Raw genomic sequence first — 27704 nt, forward strand, 5'->3', positions numbered from 1 at the left:
CCATCCCAGATCTCCTCTGGCTCAAGCGCGCTTAACTGTGGAGTTTTCCCCACAATCAAGCCCACTTAGCTTGCTACCCCATTTGCAAAACCTTAGCAAGTATTGTGCCTAATGAACCATTCAAGTAGAGATCCCTTCACTCTTTTTGAATTTAAGTATAGGGTGTTTACGCAGTGCATTATATTAGATATCATTTTTGGGATTGAACTGCGTTAAGTAAGTCATTTACGTATGACCATTTCCATGAGAGGTAGTCGTAAGTGACTAATTTCTCATGATCTGAATAGTTCACTTAGCACTCATTGCATCGGGTGATGCTCACAGGGGTGAAGAAGTGGGATTGAAATTGGTGATATAAACCACATAGCGTCAATCATCACTTCCGGGGCTTGCATCCGGTAACCAGGACTTCCCAGGGGGTCACCCATCCCAGATCTCCTCTGGCTCAAGCGCGCTTAACTGTGGAGTTTTCCCCACAATCAAGCCCACTTAGCTTGCTACCCCATTTGCAAAACCTTAGCAAGTATTGTGCCTCATGAACCATTCAAGTAGAGATCCCTTCACTCTTTTTGAATTTAAGTATAGGGGGTTTACGCAGTGCATTATATTAGATATCATTTTTGGGATTGAACTGCGTTAAGTAAGTCATTTACGTATGACCATTTCCATGAGAGGTAGTCGTAAGTGACTAATTTCTCATGATATGAATAGTTCACTTAGCACTCATTGCATCAGGTGATGCTCACAGGGGTGAAGAAGTGGGATTGAAACTGGTGATATAAATCACATAGCGTCAATCATCACTTCCGGGGCTTGCACCCGGTAACCAGGACTTCCCGGGAGGTCACCCATCCCAGATCTCCTCTGGCTCAAGCGCGCTTAACTGTGGAGTTTTCCCCACAATCAAGCACACTTAGCTTGCTACCCCATTTGCAAAACCTTAGCAAGTATTGTGCCTCATGAACCATTCAAGTTGAGATCCCTTCACTCTTTTTGAATTTAAGTATAGGGGGTTTACGCAGTGCATTATATTAGATATCATTTTTGGGATTGAACTGCGTTAAGTAAGTCATTTACGTATGACCATTTCCATGAGAGGTAGTCGTAAGTGACTAATTTCTCATGATCTGAATAGTTCACTTAGCACTCATTGCATCGGGTGATGCTCACAGGGGTGAAGAAGTGGGATTGACACTGGTGATATAAATCACATAGCGTCAATCATCACTTCCGGGGCTTGCACCCGGTAACCAGGACTTCCCGGGAGGTCACCCATCCCAGATCTCCTCTGGCTCAAGCGCGCTTAACTGTGGAGTTTTCCCCACAATCAAGCCCACTTAGCTTGCTACCCCATTTGCAAAACCTTAGCAAGTATTGTGCATCATGAACCATTCAAGTAGAGATCCCTTCACTCTTTTTGAATTTAAGTATAGAGGGTTTACGCAGTGCATTATATTAGATATCATTTTTGGGATTGAACTGCGTTAAGTAAGTCATTTACGTATGACCATTTCCATGAGAGGTAGTCGTAAGTGACTAATTTCTCATGATCTGAATAGTTCACTTAGCACTCATTGCATCGGGTGATGCTCACAGGGGTGAAGAAGTGGGATTGAAACTGGTGATATAAATCACATAGCGTCAATCATCACTTCCGGGGCTTGCACCCGGTAACCAGACTTCCCGGGAGGTCACCCATCCCAGATCTCCTCTGGCTCAAGCGCGCTTAACTGTGGAGTTTTCCCCACAATCAAGCCCACTTAGCTTGCTACCCCATTTGCAAAACCTTAGCAAGTATTGTGCCTCATGAACCATTCAAGTAGAGATCCCTTCACTCTTTTTGAATTTAAGTATAGGGGGTTTACGCAGTGCATTATATTAGATATCATTTTTGGGATTGAACTGCGTTAAGCTAGTCATTTACGTATGACCATTTCCATGAGAGGTAGTCGTAAGTGACTAATTTCTCATGATCTGAATAGTTCACTTAGCACTCATTGCATCGGGTGATGCTCACAGGGGTGAAGAAGTGGGATTGAAATTGGTGATATAAATCACATAGCGTCAATCATCACTTCCGGCGCTTGCACCCGATAACCAGGACTTCCCGGGAAGTCACTCATCCCAGATCTCCTCTGGCTCAAGCGTGCTTAACTGTGGAGTTTTCCCCACAATCAAGCCCACTTAGCTTGCTACCCCATTTGCAAAACCTTAGCAAGTATTGTGCCTCATGAACCATTCAAGTAGAGATCCCTTCACTCTTTTTGAATTTAAGTATAGGGGGTTTACGCAGTGCATTATATTAGATATCATTTTTGGGATTGAACTGCATTAAGTAAGTCATTTACGTATGACCATTTCCATGAGAGGTAGTCGTAAGTGACTAATTTCTCATGATCTGAATAGTTCACTTAGCACTCATTGCATCGGGTGATGCTCACAGGGGTGAAGAAGTGGGATTGAAACTGGTGATATAAATCACATAGCGTCAATCATCACTTCCGGGGCTTGCACCCGGTAACCAGGACTTCCCGGGAGGTCACCCATCCCAGATCTCCTCTGGCTCAAGCGCGCTTAACTGTGGAGTTTTCCCCACAATCAAGCCCACTTAGCTTGCTACCCCATTTGCAAAACCTTAGCAAGTATTGTGCCTCATGAACCATTCAAGTAGAGATCCCTTCACTCTTTTGAATTTAAGTATAGGGGGTTTACGCAGTGCATTATATTAGATATCATTTTTGGGATTGAACTGCGTTAAGTAAGTCATTTACGTATGACCATTTCCATGAGAGGTAGTCGTAAGTGACTAATTTCTCATGATCTGAATAGTTCACTTAGCACTCATTGCATCGGGTGATGCTCACAGGGGTGAAGAAGTGGGATTGAAACTAGTGATATAAATCAAATAAAAATAAGGTTGAAAACTTTAAATCTTATTTAAAAAAAATAAAAATAAAAAATAAACAAAAATAACCAAGCTCATTCAGGTTAGTGTTCTATTATCATCCCAGAACTAAAAGTCCATTTAAAAAATCAACATCAATAAATAAAACCAGATAAAAAGACAAATTGTTATTTATAAAAAAAATAGCATTAAGAGTGAGAACCCTTGTACTATTTTTACCTCCAAACACTTAAAAAACAAAATAGTTTTCAAAAGGAGTGGTGTTATTTGCTGACACAACAAAAGCCAAAACCCAATGTGGAAAACCTCCATCGAAATCATTGGTTAATCATTGTTTCTAACAAATGATTTGATAGAATCAATTAATTCTTAATATGAGGCTAATGGATTAGTTGAAGAAACGGGTAGTCTAACAAAGCGGAGGAGTTGCCCGGAAAGTCATTGGTTAATCATTGTTTCTAACAAATGATTTGATAGAATCAATTAATTCTTAATATGAGGCTAATGGATTAGTTGAAGAAACGGGTAGTCTAACAAAGCGGAGGAGTTGCCCGGAAAGTTATGGAAATTCTGGTTATATTTAGAGAAAATCCGGCAAGGATTTTTGTAAATCCAAGTTATAGTTGTTAAATTTCAGAATTTTAGGTGTCCTATACATTTTTGATGGTGCTGAATCTATTTCCACTATCAAAAACACGATTCAAACACTGCTTCTACAAGATTTTTTGAATTTTTTTACCGGGATTCCAGCCACTTTTGACCGTCGAGCAATTCCTCGACCTCATTAAAAGACTCCATCGAAAAATGGATGCTCCTGTGATTCTCATAATCAAATCAAGATCGGCATGTTTTGTGCAATGAATATTCTCATGTTAATGTTATGCTTATCTTAATCCTCCTATTGCTCTCCATGACACTCGTATTTTTTATTTGGTTAATGGTAATTTTTTTTTTAATGATGCTCAATATCTCTTGAATGGAATTTGTTCTGATAATGAGAATAATTCCTTTCATGCACTATAGGCTATATAGAAGCAGTTTTATCTCGAGTTTGAAAATGATATTAAAGCATTTGATTCCACAATGCTTTCTCAAATGGAATATAGAGGTGATGCACTGGGTAAATATTGATGGGAATTGCTATTCATATAAAACGTTAGATGAAATTTGCATAAGTTCATAGTGCAGCTATTTCTGTGAATTAATATATGATTGATGTGATGTGATTGATGTAAAATTATGTGTAAAATATTGTACATACTGGCCTTATAATAAAGCTTTTTCCAGGGGACTTAGCCTCCTCCTTTAAAAAAAACTTGCATATGTTGAGACTTTATATTTATATTCATATGGAAGTTATTTTTCCACTATTAATTTACAATAATTAAACCTTTCATCATCTTTTGATTTTTCCATTAATGGTAATAGAGATTGAGTATGATATTTCAAATCAAGGACAAAATCATGCATTCTTTCTTGACCAAAAGCCACATCTTGCACCTATTGAACATAAACCAAATCATGCACATTGTATTGAGCAAGAATTACACCATGTACTTTTTGTTTAGTTCGAATAGAATTCTACATTACTGACATCTTTTTGTATTAATACACTATTATTACAACCAGCGTAGATCCATCTTAACCACGGATCTAAAATGAACCGAGAGAGATTAAATTTTTTCAAACGTAAACTTATTTTAAAGTGCAAAAAACAATATGTAATTTTTTATTGTTTAAATTATATTTTTGAATGGTATAGAGATTACATAACATGTGCATTGAGTCATTATATGAGTGCACATTAAATTGGTTTTCTATTATTAATATTTTTTCAAGTATACGTCAATATTAATTCATTTTATAATATTTTATTCATAACCCACATTGGATATGTTATTCTATACAACATTAAAATATTGTATTTTTTGTATATATATATGAAATTGATATCACCTGTTAAAAATATTTTTGAAAAGTATAAGGTTTAAACATCTTACTCACATTTTCTTTTACTTTTAATTACTCTACATGAAATTATATTAGGTCATATGGATAACTAATTAAATATGCATGGCATTTTTTTTCCTTTTTACTATAGTTAACATTGTTTTTTATTTAAAATATATATATATATATATATATATATTAAGATGGACGGACATAATTACACATGGCCTTCACACTAGGTTGTAGAATGAACCTCTCAGCTCAATCAAAGGAATACATCCAAACATCAAAGTTCCTCTTAATATGGTAGCAACTCTTCCTACATATCCTTAAAGGATATGCATGAAGGAAAGATCTTGGACTTGATGATTGATCATTGCTCATGACAACATTCAACCATTTGTTTAAGGACTTCAAATCAATGTGTTTCATAAGTTGTACAATCATACAATCACCTTGGGAAATGTTAATGGAATTCATGAGCATGATTTTAAGTTTTTTCACTATAATCTTTGTGTTCATGTGATGGTGTACATGGGATATTAACTTCTCTTTACTAAGTTGTTTATGCTTGGGTTTATATCCATGTTATGACACAATTATGGTTGAGGATGAACTTGTTCAATACCATATAATGTCAAAAGTTGAAGTCTGAATTGTAATCTAGGGTGAAAGGATGAGTAGTTATTTTGTCCAATTGAATGCATGCCCAAGACGATATGTACCAAATGGGTTATTAGAGAAGTGAAAGGAAAAATCTAGCCTTGATATTTGGAGGAGAGGCTAAGGCACATGTGATCTCCAAGACCCAGAAATCGTTTTGAAGAATTCCACCCAGATGAGGAGCTATTAAAATAATTAATATTTTTAATAGGTTACTAAGTCTAAATTTAGGAAAATAAAAATATTAATGGGTATTCATAAAGATAAAGGTGAGAAGCTTCTAAGAGATGAAGATCAAGTCAGTTTTGATCTTAGCCATTGATTAAAGACTTAATCTTTGTCGTTGATTCATCAACAGGAAAAGTATAAGAGAAGACTTGAGGATCATTTGGAGACACTGACAGATACTCAATATCTCAAGGAAAATAGATTTCAGAATGAGAGTTACAGGGTGGAGGAAGAGGAGGGCATCAACAGCAGTCAGTGACTGAGGAGGAGGTGACACAAGGACAGTGAGAGACAGCGCAGAGAGAGACGTAGTCCAAAAGAGAGACGTACCCACCACGCAGGGCGATGCAGAGGGACACAACGCCATCAGAGCCACACTGAGCCATGCAGATTGACGCAAAGGTGACGCACGAGTGGGAGAAGGGTCTCCAAAGTGTCAGAAAGTTTCACAGGGAAAGTCTCGGGTTTTTTCTTTTAATTCTCTGTAAAATCATTCATTATAAAAGTGATTGTTGTTGAAGATTAATAAAACCCTCATTTGTTGCACTGGTTTTCCCGCGTTGGGTTTTTCCAGGGACAATTGTCAAAAAACAACTGTGTTGATGTGATTGGTTCTTGTGCATGTATTTTTCTATGTATAATTATTGTGATAACTGCAGTAGAATTTATTTTAATATTTGATGAAGGGATTTCATAAATAACTTATTATGAAGAATAAGTAGGTGAAATAAATCAATTGTTGCAGTACAATTTCAGTTTAGAAATTTCACATGGTATTAGAGCAGAGATCTGGCAACGGGAGAGAAGAATCGACTATGGATCAAGAGCATGATACAGAGGCATCAACTCAAAGGGACTCACGGAAATTTCCAGAAGAATGCACAAGGGACATAGATCACGATTATTCCATGTTAGCTTCCAGATTGGAAGAAGAAGTCACTTGCCTAGCAAGCTCTTCCTCCTCTGAGGTTTGGTATATAGACAGTGGAGCTTCCTGGCATATTACAGGAATTTGAGAATGTTTTTCAGATTATTAGGAAAAAAGAATGAATTTTCATATCACCGTGGGAAATAAGACAAAGTGTACCCCAGTAGGAAGAGGTAATGTAGTCTTTCAAACCGAAACAGGAGAGCAGCTTCGAGCAACCAATGTGTTGCATGTGCCAGGATTGGGGATGGACTTACTCTTCGTATCTCATCTTCAAAACAAGAGATATCACATTTTCTTCATTAAGGAGAAAGTATATGTCAAACACCCGAGTTGGAAAAGGAAGGCCCAAATTGGAATCAGAAGTAACAGGTTGTACAAATTACAGCTAGAATCACCAATGGCACTAATAGGCAGCAATGGAGACAAAGATTTGAATTTGGCACAGGAGGATGGGATACTTACACCATGGGGCTCTGAGAATTCTCAGGAAAACAATATCAAGGGTTCTAGAACTAATTACCGAACGAGATGATGTGTGCAAAGAGTGTGCTCTGGGCAAGCGGCGTTTTCCAGAAGTAACAATAAAGCTAAGAGTGTGCTAGGATTGATACACTCAGACATCTGCGGACTGATGTCCACAAAAGCTCTTAGTGGTGTCGAATACTTCGTCGCCTTCATCGATGACCATTCCAAGAAGACTCGGATCTACTTTCTGAAAACCAAGGATGAGTTTTTTTGTCAATTCAAAGAGATCAAGGCTCTAGTGGAGAACCTGACAGGAAAGAAGATAAAAGTGTTGCACTCAGAAAATGTTGGAGTGTATGTTGACAAGGACTTCACTGATTTTTGCAGAAGAGAGTGGAAAACTCCCTACAATCCGGAGCAGAATGGGGTAGTAGAAAGGAAAAACAGGACTATTGTGGAAACAACTAGGGCTATGTTGTATGATCAGGATATGCCCAAATTCTTGTGGGTAGAAGCAGGTAGCATGGCAGTTTATGTCCAGAACAGGACTCTACACAGGGCATTGGGAAAAATCACTCCAGAAAGGGTCTTCACTGGGAAGACACCTGAAGTCGTCATTTCAGGATATTTGGGAGTTTAGCATATTGTCGTGTACCTGAAGAAAAGAGAAAGAAATTAGATCAAATTGTAGAGAAAGGATATCTTGTGGGATATAGCAAGAATACTAAGGCATATAGAATCTATCTTTCAGGAAGTAGGAAGGTAGTAGTACGGCAGGATGTAAAGTTCATGGAGGACCCAGCCTTCAAGAAATCCTGAGAAATGCCTTCCGAGGAGTATTCAAAAGATGATCTATTGATTCAACCACTTCGACCAACAGAAACTAGTGCCAGAAATTCTCCTGAAGACAAAGCTTTAGAACAATAGGAATCTCAGGAAGAGTAAGGCTAATAAATGTGCCCACTACCAGTGGAAGAACGAGCTGGGAACTCCAACAGATTCTACGGGATGCAGAGGACTTCATTGGTGCACCCAGGAATAATAAAAGGGAGCAAAGACAACCAGACAAATACCAAGCCCTAGTAGCTCAAGTTGGGGAACCTTCTAGTTTTCAGGAGGTCATTCAACATCAAGTATGGGTAGATGCTATGGTGGAGGAATACAGTTCTATAATGGTCAATGATGTCTGGGAAGTGGTACCTAGGCCACATGATAGGTTAGTGGTAAGTTCAATATGGATCTACAAGGTCAAATATGTTGCAGACGGCAGTGTGGAGAAATGCAAAGCCAAGTTTGTGGCTAAAGGGTATGTTCAGAAGGAAGGGATAGACTACGAAGAAACCTTCACCCCATTAGTTGTTGATTTTAGATAGCATCGGATGTGATCTAGCCATGAAAATTGGTGGAGAGGCTAAAGCACATGAGATCTCCAAGACCCAGAAATGGTTTGGAAAAATTGTATCCTGTTTGGGAGATATTAAAATAATTAATATTTTTAATGGAGTTCTTAAATCTAAACTTAGGAAAAATAAAATATTAATGGGTATTAATATAACACTCGGTTAGGAGGTTCGAAAAGTCATGGATCAAGTCAAATCTAATCTTAGTCATTGATTAGATATGTAATCTCGGTTGTTGAAGGACCAATAGGAAAAGTATAAAAGGAGGTTTGAGGGTCAATTGGAGAATACACCAGAGTGATCAGTCATTCGATTTACTAGAGAGGGGTTGCTAAGTAAAGTCGAATCAGTGATCAGCAGCGAGGGGCAGTGAATACTAGATAGAGAGGTAGAGATAGTGCCGAGAGACCAGCGCAGAGACAGATGCAAAAGCCAGAGCAAGCCACATAGAGCCCAGCAGAGACGGCGCAGAGGCCAGAGGGCCTACATCATCCACGCAGAAGGCAGTAGGAGTGACACAAAGGGTCCCAGAGGTTGCACAGTGCCTCAGAGGGTTGACGCAGAGGGTTTTGAGGCTGACGCAGAGGCCAGGAGGGCTAACGCAGTGCTTCAGAGGTGCTGGAGAGGGTTTCGTGGGGCAGGTTTTCTGAATACCTGCTTCTGAATAGAAAGGTATTACTGCCGATTATTTTTCTCTATCGGGTGAGCCAATTTGGCACCCAGTTGTACTCAAGGATATATTGCATAATAATATAACCCTCAGAATTGCAGCACCAGTTTTCCCGCATTGGGTTTTTCCAGAGACGAGTTGTCCAAAAATAACAGTGTCACTTGTGTGTTTGCTATTTCTTTCAGCTGTTGATATGTAGATGGTTGAGATTGCATTGTGTTTATTTCGATGTTTATATGTTTAAATAATTTGTTGGTAATTAACAAGTAGGTGAAATAAACCAGAAGAATACAGATAAAATTTCTAACTGATAGACTTAGAAATTTCAACAGTAGCCAGGTATACTTCTATCAAAACCGTGATATCTCTTGCAATGCAGATGGGGTGGGAGATTCACCAGATGGATGTCAAGAAGGAATTCTTGAACGGGGTAATATAAGAAGAAGTATACATTGAATAGCCAGAGGGTTTTGAGACACATGAGAATAAATATCATGTATGCATATTAAAAAAATCCTTGTATGGGTTTAAACAAGCACCTAGAGCATGGTATGGTCGAATTGATGGCTAATTGCAGAAGATTGGGTTCGTTAAGAGTGACGCAGACTCTAATCTCTACTATCTTGTCGTAGAGAATGAGCATCTAATCCTAGTGTTATATGTGGATGATCTTTTCCTGACAAGATCATCTAGGCTCATCAAAGACTGCAAGAAGAACCTAGCCACAAAATTCAACATGAAGGATTTGGGACAGATGGATTATTTCCTGTGGTTGGAAGTTTGGCAGCAGAAGGGTGGGATCTTCCTTGGACAAGGGAGATATGCTACAGAGATCTTGAAGAGATTCAAGATGCAGGATTGTAGACCTATGGTTACTCCAGTGATCACCAACTAGAAGAATATTGATGCATCAGAAGATAAAGACATTAATCCCACTTTATACAGGCAGCTCATAGGGTCCCTCATGTATTTGGTCAATACCATGCCAGAAATTTGTTACATTGTCAACACCTTCAGTCAGTTCATGGTGGAACCCAAGAGAATGCACTGGGCAGCAGCCAAACATGTTCTCAGGTATATACAAGGAACAATCGAGCATGGACTATTGCACACCCAAGGAAATGACATCACGCTAAGTAGGTTCACTGACGCAAATTGGGCTGGAGGTTCAGTAGATCATAAAAGTACAATTGGGTATTGTTTCAACATTGGATCAGGAATGACCTCCTGGTGCAGTAGGAAATAGAAATCTGTGGCTCTGAGCTCAGCTGAAGCAAAATATATGGCAGCTAGCACAGCGTCGTGCGAAGCCATATGGCTTAGGAAATTGCTTGTGAATCTATTCAGGAGAAGGATGGAAGCGGTCAAGATTTTGTGTGATAATCAGAGTTACGTCAATCTCTCTAAGAATCGAGTATTTCATGATCGGTCGAAGCACATTGATATCAGGTGTCACTTTGTCAAACACTGTGTCCAACGAGGAGCAGTGCAGTTGAAGTACACTCCTACACTAGAACAGGTGGCCAAAATCCTCACCAAGGTTCTAGGAAGAACAAAATTTGTTTATTTCAGGGAGAAGATGGGGATGGTGAAGAATCCATTTCAATAGCAGAAATGGATAAGTTTCAAGAGTTGCAGTGCAGCCATTAGCAGTGGTAGTGCTATGGGCAGCATGATGAGAGGGAGCTGAATAACAGATGTAGCAGTGGCAGTGGCAGTGTCATAAGCAGCAGTACAAGAAGCAACATTACAGGGGATGCAAGGGAGCAGGCCAAGCATCAACACAAGTACCGATGCGAAAAGTTCAATGTGATGTTTTTATGGTGAAGCATTGCTAGAGCACATTCCTCGTAAAGAGGGAGTGTTGATTTTTGATAGCATCAAATGTGCTCTAGCCTTGAAAATTGGAGAAGAGGCTAAGGCACATGAGATCTCCAAGACCCAGATATCGTTTTGAAGAATTCCACCTGGATGAGGATTTATTAAAATAATTAATATTTTTAATGGGTTCCTAAGTCTAAACTTAGGAAAATAAAAATATTAATGGGTATTAATAAAGATAAGGGTGAGAAACTTCTAAGAGACGAAGATACTCAGTATCTCAAGAGAAGGAGATCGATTTCAAAGGGAGAGTTGCAGGGTGGAGGAAGAGGAGGGAATCAACAGCATTGAGTGACAGAGGAGGAGGTGATGCAAGGACAGTGAGCAACAGCGCTGAGAGAGACGCAATCCAAAGGAGAGACGTAGCCCCCACGCAGGGTGATGCAGAGGGAAACAGAGCCACTCGGAGCCACGTTGAGCCACACAGAGTGACGCAGAGGTGACACAAGAGTGGCAGAAGGGTCTCCAAAGTGTCAGAAAGTTTCACAAGGAAAGTCTTAGGTGATTTCTTTCAGTTCTCTGTAAAATCATTTCTTGCAAAAGTGATTGTTGTTGAAGATTAATAAAACCCTCAATTGTTGCACCAATTTTCCCGCATTGGGTTTTTCTGGGGACAATTGTCCAACAATTGTCCAAAAACAACTGTGTTGGTGTGATTGGTTCTTGTGCATGTATTTCTTTGTATAATTATTGTGATAACCGCAATAGAATTTATTTTAATATTTGCTAAAGGGATTTCGTAAATAACTTTTGTGGAGAATAAGTAGGTGAAATAAATCAGTTGTTGTAGTAGAATTTCAGTTTAGAAATTTTCACAATTGTCACCATATATGGAGCAACTTAAAGCATGTTGAAACCTACACAACATGCTAACCACTCCAACACCCATTCAAGTGAAGAAGAGTTTTCTAGCCAAAAGCATTTGGAATGTCTAGGAGGCTATCAAGCATAAATTGGCTTGGAAAAGTGACTCCCCTAGGGTTGGTTTCCAATGGTTCTTCATGAAGGATTGCAGTTAGTCCATGATTCTTGGTTCTTCCTTGGGAATTGTGGCACTATATGACTCAATTTAAGGGAGTCATACATGATGTGTTTTGAGTGGTTGGGTTTTTTCATTATTTCTATAGTTCACAGTGATTGTTTTCACAAACCCCTTTTTGTAAAATGCATGTAGTTCATCTTTTTTACATTAATAGAAATATGAAACATTATATCAAATAATTAAAGAGAAAGGGAAAGAAGGGGAACATCATGAGATGCTAAGATAATGATTTATAAATGTGCAATGATACAATATTTATACGTGAACAATAAGAGTATTACTAATCCATGTTTGTGTCAAACAATTGGCCTTGGGCATTGTGTTTGCAATTGATCACTACTTTAGGGCACAAAGTTAGGGTATATGGGTCACATGTCAATTTGTTCAAAGTCATGGTTCTACCAATTATTGTGTCCGCAATGAGTGTCCGATGTGCCTTAAATACATCAAAAGGGATCAATAGAAACATGATCACTACTTTAGGGCACAAAGTTAGGGTATATGGGTCACATGTCAATTTGTTCAAAGTCATGGTTCTACCAATGCTAGTGAATTTTATTATAAAAATTAATCAATTATTATAGCCCTTTTGTTTAGATTTTTACTATTATTTTCTTTAGTTTTACATATTTCAAATCCACTTCAATTTAATTTATTGACCTTTGAACAACATTCTCTCTCCACTTGGATATGTGGAATGTGTAGTATTGACATTTGAACAACATTCTCTCTCCACTTGGATTTGTGGATTGCGTAGTATTGACCTTTGAACAACATTCTCTTTCCACTTGGATTTGTGGATTGTGTAGTAAGGATGATGAGAACCAATGATCTTTAGATCTAAGTGGATGATCCAAGGATTCAACATTTGGAAATCAGCACTTCTTATGATAGCTTTATGTGCATACATTCTTGATTGGAATCTATCGAGGTCTTGTGATAGCTACATTAATCCCCTCCCTAATATCATGTCATGATTTTTTGTGGATGATCCAAGGATTCAACATTTGGAAATCAGCACTTCCTATGAAAGCTTTATGTGCATACATTCTTGATTGAAATCTGTAGAGGTCTTGTGATAGCTACATTAATCCCCTCCCTCATATCGTGTCATGATTTTTTCAATATCCTTGAGAATGATTCCAAGTTATTGTTCATTGTGTCACTAAGTTGTTTTTGGGAGATTGGCCTCGTTCATGGTTTTGTTGTGTTAGGATTGACTAGCCTCTTGTATGAGTTATCATTCTGCCTCTTTTTCTATCTATGCTGGGAAGTGAAAAGCATTATTGAATGTTGTTAATAACTAGAAATTCCCATTTTGTTTTAATGTCGGGGTGCAATCCACTACATTGCCTCCCATTCAAGCTATTCACAATGTGAATTCGACAAAGGAGCGAAGTTGGTGCATGTTTGGGCTTTACAAAGATAACATTGCATTTGATGCTTCGAAGGCTACTGTAAAATAGGTTCTCAACTATTAGTGCCAAGCATTTGTTCTTTGCCATTGACTTTGCCTTTAGTCTTGATGGATGTTGTTTACTTGGCATGAGATTGATTGTGCCCCAAACACGACGATTTGATGGGTACAAACAGTAATACACATCGTCTAAGGTTCAATCCTATGGCATGCCTTGATGAAGTGCCATACATCTCATATTATTTCTATATAGGGCATTGTTGATGATGGGTAGTACCCACATTTGTTGATGCATCTCAATGAAAAGATTCTTTGCATTGGAATTATTAAGATTAGTGTCACCCACCATTGACTGTCATGAAGAGTGAAGAGTGTGGAGAGAGGCCATCCAAAGGATTGACTTTGCACTCACACTCGAGCACGGCCGTTCAACTAAGATGTTCCAGTCATGAAGTGCATTAGTGTTAATGAATACTTAGTCCAGTTTAAAAAAAAAATAGTCGTGCAATGAAGTCAATAAAATAAATATTGTAGAGTTCATGATTTGAGCTAATAGCAAAGATGCACAACAGAATATGTTTCAGCATTTAAATATTGTACACATGATGTAATAAGAATTGTGTTACTAGATACAGAGCCCATGAGCATCCAAAGTGGATTTGCACAACACACAATGGAATTGTCTAAGAGGCGGAAGAATTGCCCGGATAAAAGTGGCCGGAATCCGGGCAAAAAAAATTCAAAAAATCTTGTAGAGGCAGTTTTCGAATCATGTTTTTGATGGTGGAAATAGATTCAACGCCATCAAAAACATCTAAGACACCTAAAATTTTGAAGTTTAACAACTATAACTTGGATTTACAAAAATCCTTGCCGGATTTTCTCTAAATATAACTAGAATTTCCATAACTTTCCGGACAACTCCTCTGCCTCGTTAGACTACACGACACACAATATATGGCTTTATATAGATATGAAAATATGGCCTAAATCAGATATGGTCATATAGGGCCACAACACAGATACGATTGCATATAAAAATTTGGCCAAAATCAGATATGGTCATATATGGCCACAACACGGATCTCACTGTACATTAAAAAAAACCGGACAAAATCAATAAAGTCGTTTTAGGCCACAGCACAGATACGATTGTATAGAAAAATATCGCCAAAATCGGATATAGTCGTATAGGGCCACAACGCAGATACTATTGTATATAGCCATATTTATTAATAATTTGATTAATTGTTTTTCACAATAACAAACCATCGAGGCAAAGATAGGATTCTCATATAAATAATGGAAAGAGCGAAACTCAAAGAGGATACACGACAGAACTGCAAAGATAAATATCAACAACGCAGAACAAACGTAACCAATCGGACATTGATGTCAGAGCAGCAATTTCAATATCAACATAAAAATATTTAACCATTCAGACTTAATGATGTAAGAGACAAGAGCAGCTTTAACATCAGCAATAAACAGATCTCTAGCAGACAAATAGATTCGGTAAGTGGAACATCTTAACTCTATTTTGGTTCCACTGATATATAAATAAAATGTTGTAAAATAATAATAATAAACACATTTAACATCATAATCCAGAGTAACAGAGTATTGCATCCTTGAACCACACTTGAATCGAGTATGCAATTTACTTCAACTCATGCCCGTTAAGACCTCGATTTGTTCACCTTCTGATTTGCATACCATACAGGTCAAGAATCTCAAAAATTCTCCGATATTAAAGGTGTGGTGCATAAACTATAGGAGGCACACCACAGTAGAAGATATTACCCAATATGAAAAAAAAATCATATGCATTTGTTTGATACTTACAAGGCGGTCCAAGATTTTTAATTATTCTGCAACAAATTTGAAAATAAGAGCCCTCGTTTGTGAAATAAGGAACCCATACAACAATTAACTGCTTAGTTTTTATACACTATTTAGTATTAACTGTTAACTGTTTAGTTTATAAAAATGTAAATACCCTATTAACTGTTTAGTTTTTATACACTATTAACTGTTAACTGTTTAGTTTATAAAAAAGTAAATACCCTGTTAACTTTTAGTTTTTATACACTATTAACTGTTAACTGTTTAGTTTATAAAAATGTAAATACCCTATTAACTGTTTAGTTTATAAAGAACTGTTGAGTTTTTAGAAATATACATAGCCTATTAACTGTTTAGTTTATAAAAAACTGTTGAGTTTATAGAAATATACATAGCCTATTAACTGTTTAGTTTATAAAAATGTATATACCCTATTAACTGTTTAGTTTATAAAAATGTACCTACCTTATTAACTATTCAGTTTATAAAAATGCACACACCCTACTCTCCTCTGGTATTGAACCTGTGATGTTAGGCCTACCCAAATTATACCTGTAACATTTAGCCATACAACCTTGTATTGAACCTGTGATGTTAGGCCTACCCAAATTATACCTGTAACATTTAGCCATACAACCTTGTATTGAACCTGTGATGTTAGGCCTACTCAAATTATACCTGTAACATTTAGCCATACAACCTTTTACAACAAACAGACATTATCCCATCCAGTGACATGTTCCAAACGGGGCTGAATGCCAAATGAAAAATGTTTCTAGGGACAAGGAAATAAATCTCATGCCTGACCTAGAAAAAGACTATTACTGTAGAATTCTGTTGTTAGATAAGCATGCATATATGCTTTGATATATTGAACTCAAGGAAGCATCCAAGGCAACAGGTCAGCAAATGCAAAATGCTTTTTGTAGCATAACATGAATAAATATGACAGCAAAGCTAACAGAAGCCTTTTGCGACTTTGGTGATGGAACAATGTATAATTATCTATTTTCAAATGTTCCTGTTATTCACAACAAGATTGCACTCCATTGGAGCTGTAAAATTTGCCCAACACCCAGAAAACTGATTATGACAGTTACATGATACAACCAATAATTTGGTGATCGTTGGGAGGATAACGATCTAGCAACATTCAAAGTGAATTATATCTTGGAAGGACCCACCAGGAAAACTACTCAGAAGTGGTATTCGGGAGTCTTTGCCTTAAACTTGCTCCAGCTTCTCCATGTCTCCCTAAAAAACTGGAATTGGAACTGGAACTCGAACTCTCAATCATTGGCAGGAAAGTTTCTTCAGTATTTTCAGAAGCAAAATTGCCATCGTCAGCAGCTATTAAAGGCTCATCTGCTGACACCTCTCCCCCAGCTTGTGACGGATTACCATTGCTTCCCTCCTCTATCTTCTTCTCTTCTCTAAAGTTGTGTAATCTCCTCCCTATCAGATATCTATCATCTCGGATAGAGTTGTGAAGATCCATAAACCACTGATGAAGCTTTCTAATCCAATACCATAACAACCCCAGCACAAGGCATCCAGACCAGGCAAATCGATAAACTGCAGAATTTACAATAAGAGAGTATCCCAAAAGAGGGAACAAACCACGAGCAAAGACATATGGCACACAGAGTGCTGTCAAAAGCTTTACGAGTATTGGTGACAGAATTTCGCGAAGCACCCATAATCCACGTAAGCGAGAAAACCCGTCTGCTTTGACTTGCTCGAACTTTATTCGCCAGCTGTCATCTGTAAGGGGTGCCATTTGACCGAGCAATACCTGCACATACAACACAGCTGTTTGCATAAGTACAATGCCTCATAAATAAAAACAATACAGACACAATACAAACTCTCAAGTTCTCATTACTGTCCCCTAATTAAACAAAATGGAATAAAGGGAGGTGTACCAATTTTGTCCATATCTTGAGAAATATAAGCCCAAAAGCCCAATCCTGATAGAGAATAAACACGGGACTTTCATCCACAGGAACCCGCAAAGGGACTACCACCAGAAGATCAAACAAAAGTCCGATGAAAACAGGTATCACGATGATCTGAAATAAAATGTCACGACCCATTTATTTAGAAATAAGAAACTTTAAAAAAATACATTCTGTACAAAATATCTACAAAAACTCACCCATAATGATAGAAGAATACAACTTTTCAGAACTATTAAAGACCATTTTATGAACTGCATGAAAAGAACTCTGAAGCTGTGAACTCTCAAATAGTCTACTAAATATCCAACTCCAGCTGCCGCAGCCCAAATGACATAACATCCGATATTGAAGGCATAAAGATCTGAAATTACAATAAAGCAAGGAGAAAGAAATAATTCATTAACCGAAAGGAACACCACATTAATTCAAGACAAAAATTAGCCAAACTCCATCAAATCTTTACAGAATTTTAAAATGCTACTTACCGTTGCACTTAATGCCATGGGTAATTGGAAGCCGTGGAATTGAAGCAAACATTGCCCGCCCTAACGAAATAGGTATCACAAACATTGCTGAGCTGAAGCAGAGCATGGTTAACCATGCCCCAAATAGCAGCAATACAATGCAGATAGCAAATTTATATCTGTTGTCATGAATGAATACTCAAAAATCAACCACTTTCTGAGGAAATAAATCATTTTTCTTCCCCAACAACTCAAACAAATGAAACGGGAAGAATCTTCAGGTTAATATATTAACACAATGTAACATGCATCTCTTTATTTCCCTCAAGCTTTAGAAGAAAGCACTGGAAATTCTTTAAGCAAACAAAGAATTACTAAATATCCGCAATTACTAAATAGAGAGATGCCACCGTAACCCCTTTAAACTTCAGAATAAAGCACAGAAGATCAGATTTGAAAATAAGAAAGATTGGACTATAACTAAAGCTAAAAACATTACGGAAACTCCTTGGGCATTCTGCAAGTACATTCTTGTCAGCAAATAATTCCTACATATTCAGTTTCTAGAAAATTTGATCTTTAGTTAAGGATGTCCATTGCTGCAAAATAGGATCCTCATAATATTTTAGACAAAAAATAAATGAACTAATTTTTAAAAGGATGTTCAGAGGGAAAAAACCTACTCTTTTGAATCATCTTGTTCATCTCCATCATTCTCTTCAAAAGTCGCACCCTCATTTTCATGTACCATCCTCCCAGCAATCCTGGCAACAGGAAGTCTAATCTATGGTGATTCTATTCTTGGAAATGATGACGATGAACATCTTGTAACCTTACCCATATTCTTTATTGACCATTCAAACCATCTTGACCATTCTCGTCCTCGGGGTTTGGCAAGAGGAAGTCAGACAATCCAAGCATCCAACCAGTAACAGAAAACCAGTGGAAAAGAACAGTCTTAAAAGTTTCTTGTGGCCTGAAGTTATCAATGGAAAATGGAATATAGATATGAAAAAAAAACATGTCTATTGGGATCTCTGTAAATGGATCTGACATCATACAACAAATTCAAAATTAACAAGTCAAAGCTATTTGATGAAATAAACTCACATTAACCAGCAACCAATAATACTAACTAACAAAACATATTTTAAATTTACTTATCAACATACGATGTATCCAAATGGTATAGGGAAGGAGAAAAAAACATTGCAAGTTTGATTGGTAGGAATATGAAAAAGACAATCAATCTTCCATAAACAACAAGATCCTTCGTGCATGTTTATGTATTAGATCATTAATGAGATCTTGGAATGGATTATAGTTTCGATCAGTAGGATTTATGAGAAAGTATATGACACTAGGATGAAGTACTTGTTGATTAATAAATCAAACAAGAATGTTATTTGATACTTGAAATATGTAATATAGTGTTAATCACAATGCATCAGTCTTTTTGCACGATGCAAAGACATCTACATAAAAATTAAAAGTAAATAAATTTAACTTCTGCTACAAAATTACACCATGAAGAACACAATTTCCTTAGAGAGAATGAGAAAACCTCTCAAAGAAGGTTGACAAAGATGTTTATTTGTAACATATACAAAATCCAAACAAGCCAGTGAAGGAATGAACTTCTTAAATGTGACTCCCAGGAAAATCCCACCCTATGAGACAATGTTGTTCCAGGCATTCTAATGGTGGACACATCCAACCACCAACCACATAATAAAGGTAAAAATCCAATCTCCACTAATGAAAGAAAAGAAACATTCACCATGGTGAAAAAGTATTTTCCTCTAGATAGCAACAACCTTGCAAGAGGAGTAGAAACCTGTGCCACCGAAGCTATACAATAGATCCTACTCACTGTCAAAGGCTCACCTTTATTGTAGCATATCAAGGTTATTAAGCCAAGATAACATAAAACATAAAGAAAAATAACCATGTAACTAATAGAAAGAGTTGCAGATAAGAAACTCGTAAAGAAGAAAGAAAGGCTTTTGTCAATACTTCCACTGATCCCCCAGTTTTAGTAAAATTTGAACCACTGTCAGATTGAAGGACACCAGTGCTCATATTCCTTTGAAGAAACTCCTTGGTCAAGGCACTTGTTGACATATTTTCAACTGAATCGAGAATATTCTTTAAAGTGATGTTGAAGAGAGCCAAATCTAACCCTGAAGCACTAGACATTCCTGGTGTAAGTAATGCACTAGATGTAGTGACGACAAGTTGAGATGTAATGGAAAGAACTTTCCGTCCTAGTTGAAAAGGTAGAAATATTACAACACCAAGAAATATCATGTTACTAGCCAACACTTGCAAGGTAAACATCTCAACAAAATTATTTAACCAAAAATGCTAAGCAAAGAAAATTGTCATTTAAAAAAATCTAAATCATATAGGGGAAATATATGAAATTTAATGGGACATGTAAACTTTCCCAAAAGAATTAAATTTAACAACCTTCTCATAAGGGAAATGGACTCACTGTTATTCCATTTTCAATCAAATGAAACACAGGACCTTGCATCCCCACAAGTTCATCAAATGGCACATCCTCAATACCATCCGCATCATCTCCACCATCAAACATTTGCTCAACATGTGCCTCAAGTCGTGCCGCTTGCATTTCCACACGAGCCGCTACATTTTGTGCATTTCTCCTAATCAATTGCCCTGCACCAACGTTTTCCTGGCCAGCTCCATCTGGTACAGGTAGACGCCTTCCTGCTCTTTCCCCATTTTGCCTGTTGATGCCATCATCTTCCCTCTCAGGATTTGGCCTCTCAATTTCACGAAGATGTCTAAAGAACTCGCGCAGAGAGGTTGCACACAAAAATATAAAAACAATTAAAGCTGACATAAGGAATCCATGCAAACAATCTGTAAACAAAAGAGCAGGAGAAATATGTGTCTTGGAGATACGACTCAGAAACAGTTTCTCAGCCTCCCCAAGGCTCCTCACAAAAGACAGCTGCCAGATCCAGAAATTTATGAATGGTATAAAGATGAGCCATATAGAAAGTACAAAGGAAAGCCGCAAAATGAAGTGCAAGCCATGCCATGCTTTTGCTGCTGTGCCAAGTAAAACCTCTCTGAAAGGTAATCTTGATGGTGCATTTTCAGCATAAATAGGAGAAAAAAGGAAGGGGTGGTTGCAGACCTGCACATAAATATCCAACAAAATAGATCAGAAGAAAATAACACTATAATGATACAAGAATACAACATAAAAGTATTACACTCAACCAAACGTTTATGCCAATACCCAACAACAAAAAGTGGTTCAATTCTGCATTAAAATATAGCTGCAATCTTAAAGGAGAATGTAAAACCTATTTCACTATTGACCTATATTCCAAAAGGGACTACACAAATAAGACTCTAAACTTTTCTAAAAAATTAAACAAAATATGCCAGTTATCAAGGATGAACTCATGATAATGTCAAAAGGTTGGTAACAACACTGTAAGAGAAGCTAGAGACCACTAGTACTCAAAGGAATAATTTTCCTCATCAAACCAAAAGAAACTCAACAAAATACCTCACCCTTGACTACAACCTACCCTCGCAAAAGATGAAAAATAAAACGTAAATTCTTAAGCCTCAACTTTCTTGAGCAGATTCTAATACATAACTGTGCAGGAACATCATTCCACTGTTCAACAGACACAGTATAAATTTTCTGTTTTAACTCTCAATATTATCTAATTAAATTACAAATTCCTAACAAAAGAACATGTTGTGCATCCAACATCAGGATCACTTTGAACACTTTAAAAACCTTTAACAACCGAATACACTCCAAATTTTCTCTACCATAAGTTTGGTCTCTCAAGGCGAGAGATGATAGAGTTGTTAATTGTTAGCCTGTTACTACTGACTCATTGAACTAACATATTTATAATGAACCAAAATTAACAAATATAGAAATTCAAATTTCCATTTCATATATTTTTTTAATTATACCTTGTTTCCCCCCACTCTATAACATGGTCATGGTGTATTCGCTGCACACTTTTTCTATACAACCTTTTTTTAAATTTTTGTTGGACCTCACCATATTATGTTTCTTGTTTTAAAATAATCATAGACAATTTACAAATATTTATCATTTTTTATATGTATTAGAGCTAATTTGATTACGAATTCAACTGAGTACCTACCCAAAGCCAACAAGCTTCTCTACCACTGAGCTACATACCCCTTTCATGAAGGGCACCTTTAATGGTTTGATGTAGACATTTTTGACATGCCACATCAAGCACTCCTCAAGGCATATAGATGAGGCTTCCTAGCCACCTAGATCTAATACTAAGTTAAAAATTGGAAAATAGAGGCATCAGACAAAGCTACGCCCTATTAGAGGGTTTCTCCACCACTAAGCTCCATTCCACTTTCATGTTAAGCACCCTTACTGAGTTTCTCTATAAGTGTGGTTTTCCAAATCCAACACTATGCCTCAAGCAAAACATAATCCAAGGAGCCCTAGCCACCAAGCTCTCATGCCATGTTGAAAACTAGGCAAACTAGGATTCAAACTTAAGGCAGTTGCACATTTCCAACTAATGAGCTGCTCTACCAGCCAGTAGGGTACTCTACTACTAAACTACATGTCCATTTTATAGTGGGCACAATTAACAATTCATCATAGAAGTGTGAATTTCCATATCCAACACTCCTCTTAAGACACTATAGCTAATGCATCTAAGCCACTTAGCTCTGATGTGATGCTAAAAACTAGGCCATCTAGCTAAGTTACCAGGATACGGATCCGGATCCGGATTCGGATACGGATCCGCCAGTTTTTTGAAAAGCCAGGATCCGGAAACGGCAAGTACAAGCAAATATAAAATATTTTATAATTTTTAAAATTAAAATTTATATAAATATAAAATTAAAAACATAAATTTTCAATATGTAATTTTTATATATAATAAATAATTATTATATAAATAATCTTAAGGTATCATTTATAAATATTAATTACATTTATATAATAAAAAAAAAACAATAGAAATTTTTAAATATATCAATTCAGTATAATACTTTAAAAATAATTATTAAATTAATCATAATATAATTAATGCATCATTTATAAATATTTAAACATTAATTATTAGTTATAATTATTTATATTAAGCAAATTATTAAACTTATTTTAGAAAAACTATTTTTAAACTTGAAAATTTGTTAAAACATAACTTACTTTTTAAACTTTAAATAAAATATCTTAATAAATACAAGTAGATTATAATCTTGACGTCACATGTATTAAAGTTTATAATATGTATTTGTATTAAATAATATAAAGTTTATAATATATCTTTGTATTAAAGTTTATAATACGGTCAACATAGAAATAATAAATTGTGGGCCGCCAACACCCTCTCGGACTTCATATCCGCTCGTTCTTACAATTAGCTTCATTCACTTGAATTAAAGTTTATAATATATTGTATTAAAAATAATACACTTCAATGTAAAAATAATAAATTTTATGACGTCCAACAACTTAGTGTATTTTCGCGTTGGGATTTCTAATCCATTTCTTAACATTCGAAATTGACTTGCGTTGATATTTCTGTTTAGAAATTTTGTGTTGAATTACAGGTTTTTACCCACCGAGAGAAATTTTTTCTGACATACGGTATTTACACACAGAGAGAAGACGGGCGGATCTCTATGGATCCGGATCCAGATCCGTCTCTGATCTGGGGATCCGCGGATCCGGCCATCAGGCTTGACGGATCCGGTAACATAGCCATCTAGGAATCAAACCAGTGATCTACCCCTGACCAATGCAATTCTCTATCCCTTTCATGGCAGACACCCTTAGCAGTTCATTATAGAAGCTCAGATTGCCACACCCAACACTCTCCCCCAACCTACACAATACCTCTGATACAATGTTGAAAACTAGAAAGGTTGGGGTTTGAACCAAGGAGCTGCCCCTGGCCAGTAGACTCCTATACCACTGACATACATGCAGGGCTTACCCCCCGCTAGAAATTCATTCTACCACTAAGAGTCACCCTTAACCCACACTTTGGGTTAGGACTCTCTTAGCCACATATCTTTGACACTGGAAAGGTTGGGGATTGAACCTAGGGCCTACCCCTAGCCAGTATGCTCATCTTCCACTGAGATACACACAACCCCCATGTAGAAAATTATTTTACCACTAAGCCACATACACATTTCATAATAAGTAATAATTTGTTGTACAAGTGTGGATTACCACATCCAACACTCCATGTCAAGGTAATACCTCCTAGTCACCTAGCTCTAATACCATATTGAAACTAGAAAGGCTATGAATCAAAACATGGATCTGCCTTAAGCCTATAAGCTTCTCTACCACTAAGCTACATTGGACAAATCTACAATTGAGGTAAATTCCCATTTCATGATAAATGGCCTTACGACTTGAACACAAAAGTATATATGACCATATTCACTGAAATTTCACAAATATATTAAAGTAGAGCATAAACCTTAATTTTATTGTTCTTCTAGTTCATAAGGTAAGTCATCCCTTTTGAGCAAAGCTCAGATAACCAGTGGATTATGTTTTCTCAAAGATATTTTAGAGAAGTACATGCCATCTCCATGTTGGTGTTTAAAGTTCCATAAGTTTTCCTGAACTTCTATGCCATATTCCATATGATTATTTTCCCTTCAAGTATATTGATACCTTTTTCTATTTCAATATTTCTTGGGCATGATCTAGGACTAGGTAGCATCATCGTGGTTAATTTGTCTCATTTGCCAAATGGAGATAATCAGTTCAATCAACTCTTGCCAGTCAATATCGGATCACTTGCAGCATTAATTAAACGTATCACAGGCTCCGTGAGTACTCAGCAAGTCAACTCATATGCCAAGCCAACATTTTCAAACTTCCAAGTTATTGCTGAGTTTGCAAAGTTTTTGTCCCCTATTTTGAGTTTATGTTGTCTGAATTTTTAAGTCTGAGCTATTGCCGAGTTTTGGTGTTGCCAAATTAACTCTTCCTTTTCGGCTTGGCAAGCTGTTACCGGGACGTGTGACTATGATCACGTGCCATTATGCAAACCTATAAATATATATGCCATAACCAGCCAATTGATTTAGATGAACTCACTTAATTCCATTCAAAATGAGAAAGTAACAGTTCACAAGCTCGCAGAAACCCTCATTTGTTTCGTTAATTAGGGTTCCAATATCTATTGCTATTTACACCAAACAGCCTCACTTACCCACAAGAACATGTCTATGAAAACCAAGTGGACTATAGAAAAAACATAGATAAATGCCATACCCAACCAATTAGTTTAGGCAATGTATTTTATTTTATTCAAATTGAGACAGAGTAACAGGTCACAACATTACAGATATAAAAATTGCGCAGCAAATGAGGGCTTCAATATATATTTCTATTTCCAGGAAACCCCGTCCACCCACCAAAATGTCTATGGAACTCAAATGGGCAAGTGCAAAACCCAACAAAATATTTGTCTGTGAGGAAATTAAATGCCAGGTATTTGGATTGAGTGTCTAACATACCTCACACTGCCGCGCGTTGCTGTGATTGAGCCACTGAAGAAGGCAATCCTGATGAACATATCTGATGCTTCCACTGCATGCACACGGGTAAAACAGAGGATTCTCCAAGTCTCCAGACGTTCTGCATATTCGACAAACATCTTCGTCCTCCTCCGCTGTTTCGTCAAAGGAATTGAGACTCTGAGGAGACGAGTCCGATGCCGAAGTCGAGGGTTGGAGTCCCATCCCATCAGGTCCCCAAGTCGCAGGCCGTTCCTGCTGGGGCTCTTCAGCCGCAATTTCCATGGAAGCTGGGCAGCGAAATAGCCCCTTCAATAATTCACCAAAACTGTATGGCTATTTCACCAAAAAGAAAACCCAAAACCGCCAGCTATTCTGATAACTCCTTACCGAATGCGACTGATCTGAAAAATAAAAGGCCTAACCCTCTCCGAGGGGCAAATCCAATCTGCCATCCAAATAATAAATAGAACCTCAAAGCTATGGCCTGGTCTTATTAGAAGAAAAGATGTTAGAGGCGGTCAACGGGAAAATTATAAAGAATTAAGAACATGGATGATTCCCCGGAAACTTCCATCAAATAGGAAACGGAGACTGTTCTTTCCTCTCCGTGAAGATCCCACTTGAACTCCCTGGATTGACCAGTCAGAATTAAATTATATGCAATATTCATCATTTCGCACAAAATTAGATATCCTCATTTTCTATTTATTGGCCAAGAATTTAATTATTACTTTGATATATCAAAGGCGCATATGGTTAATTTTCTGTAAGATAATTATATTTATGTTTAATTAATGACCATAAAGTAGGTCAAAGGGACTATTTGGCCCTAGCAGAGAAAATCTAGGAGCTAATGGGTCTTAGGATCAGACCCATCTCTCCTAACATCTGAGGCTGAATGAATAACGCTAAAGAAACTCAACAAAGTTTGTTGGTCCGATGAAGAGCTGATGGCAAGTGCAGACTATCCACTAAATTGTTTCCTGGGGAGTTCACACGCTGTTGAATACTGGAGGACCTAATCCGTCTCCCAAGAATGGACCTGAGACGGAACTGTTGCTAAGATTTTAGGGTGAGGTCCCACGGATCCTCACTGATCTAGAGTCTGGATACATACTAGTATCAATTAATCTCTTGGTGCCCCTGTCTGAAGGTAGTACCCTAAGAAATGTCGCGATCCTCTGTGTGGGGTATGGTCTGATGGGAGGCTGAAGAATATGCGCTTGGAACCTAAGAGCCTCCTGCATATATAGGGCCAAACATATCTGATTAGGATCCCTGAAAAATTTGGTGAGGGTTCAAGAATCTCTGAACAAGCAATGAAACCTTCCTCTGATCTCGTAGTAGGCAAGGCATCCAAGAATGAAGTGCACCTTGGTCTCCACTTCCTGTAAATGACATACCTGGCTGAGTCTGTCTAGTCTATCCACCTGGTGGTTCGTCTCTACCCGAAGTCTATGAGAACCTACTCTAAACTGGCCTAGAGGAATGCGAAGAGCATGCATCCAGTGGTGAAACGTACACTGGGGTCAAACAATGAGCCCGTCTCTTAACTCCAAGAAGTGCTTAGCGTAGAAGGCCATCTTTGGGCGCAACCCTCTTGGAGGATTGACCCAGGTGACCTGGACGAACTGTCTGTAGATGTCCTCCCTGATGATCTTGTTTAGCTCCTATTTAGTAGGTAAAAGGTGACCAAGAGCATTTAAGGAATATCGGAAAGGAGGGAAACGATCCAATTGACTTCCCACTGACTCTAAGAGATTTGAAAATCTTGTAAACCAACATCTGGCTCAGCCTGAGGGAGTAGAACAAGCAATAGTCTCAGAAGAGCAATATGCCAAGTAAGGATATCGGTCCCTACTCTTTATCGAGTCTGCCAAGCCCTATACACGATGCAAGAATGAAACCAATGTGAAGACCGTCTCAAGCCGAAAGGGCTGAGCTCCAAACTCTGTAAGGATGATGTGTAGCGGCACTATTAGTTTGCACCTAATGATGTGACGAAGAGGAAGAATCTGGACTCTCTTAGCTGAAGCCCATTCTGACTCAAGTAAAGATAGTCCCCAAATCTTTGAGCCATATAGAACAGTGGGATGGATCAAGGTATCCATGAGGCTCATCTTGGACGAGATGTCCTGGAAGTGATGTCGAAAGCATTGTCTCTCAAGAAGAGCTAAGGATCCATATCCTTTGTTGATCCGAGGCTGAAGCACTAGTCGCAAACTAAAGCGACGACCTTAGAATGCACCCCCAAGTAAGTATATGTGTTGGCGATCTCAATCTCCTCCCCTCTAAATAGAAAGTGAAGGTCTGAGGTTTTCT

General features: G+C 37.6%; 1 pseudogene across 1 annotated transcript; it reads right to left on the bottom strand.

The window, feature by feature from the left end:
- Window positions 1–16366: 16366 nt before the first annotated feature.
- LOC149184492 (putative E3 ubiquitin ligase SUD1) lies at window positions 16367–25993 on the bottom strand (annotated as a pseudogene). The gene is made up of 10 exons (XR_016256801.1): window positions 25380–25993; window positions 20316–20994; window positions 19361–20146; window positions 18996–19182; window positions 18672–18880; window positions 18506–18606; window positions 17844–18001; window positions 17556–17719; window positions 17323–17469; window positions 16367–17192 (listed from the first exon to the last, which is right to left on the bottom strand). The product of XR_016256801.1 is annotated as a putative E3 ubiquitin ligase SUD1 (transcript).
- Window positions 25994–27704: the final 1711 nt, after the last annotated feature.

Source organism: Pinus tabuliformis, chromosome 3_2 (genome assembly GCF_031772625.1).
Source record: "Pinus tabuliformis cultivar Carrire ecotype Pingquan chromosome 3_2, CPIR1, whole genome shotgun sequence".
Lineage (NCBI taxonomy): Eukaryota > Viridiplantae > Streptophyta > Pinopsida > Pinales > Pinaceae > Pinus > Pinus tabuliformis.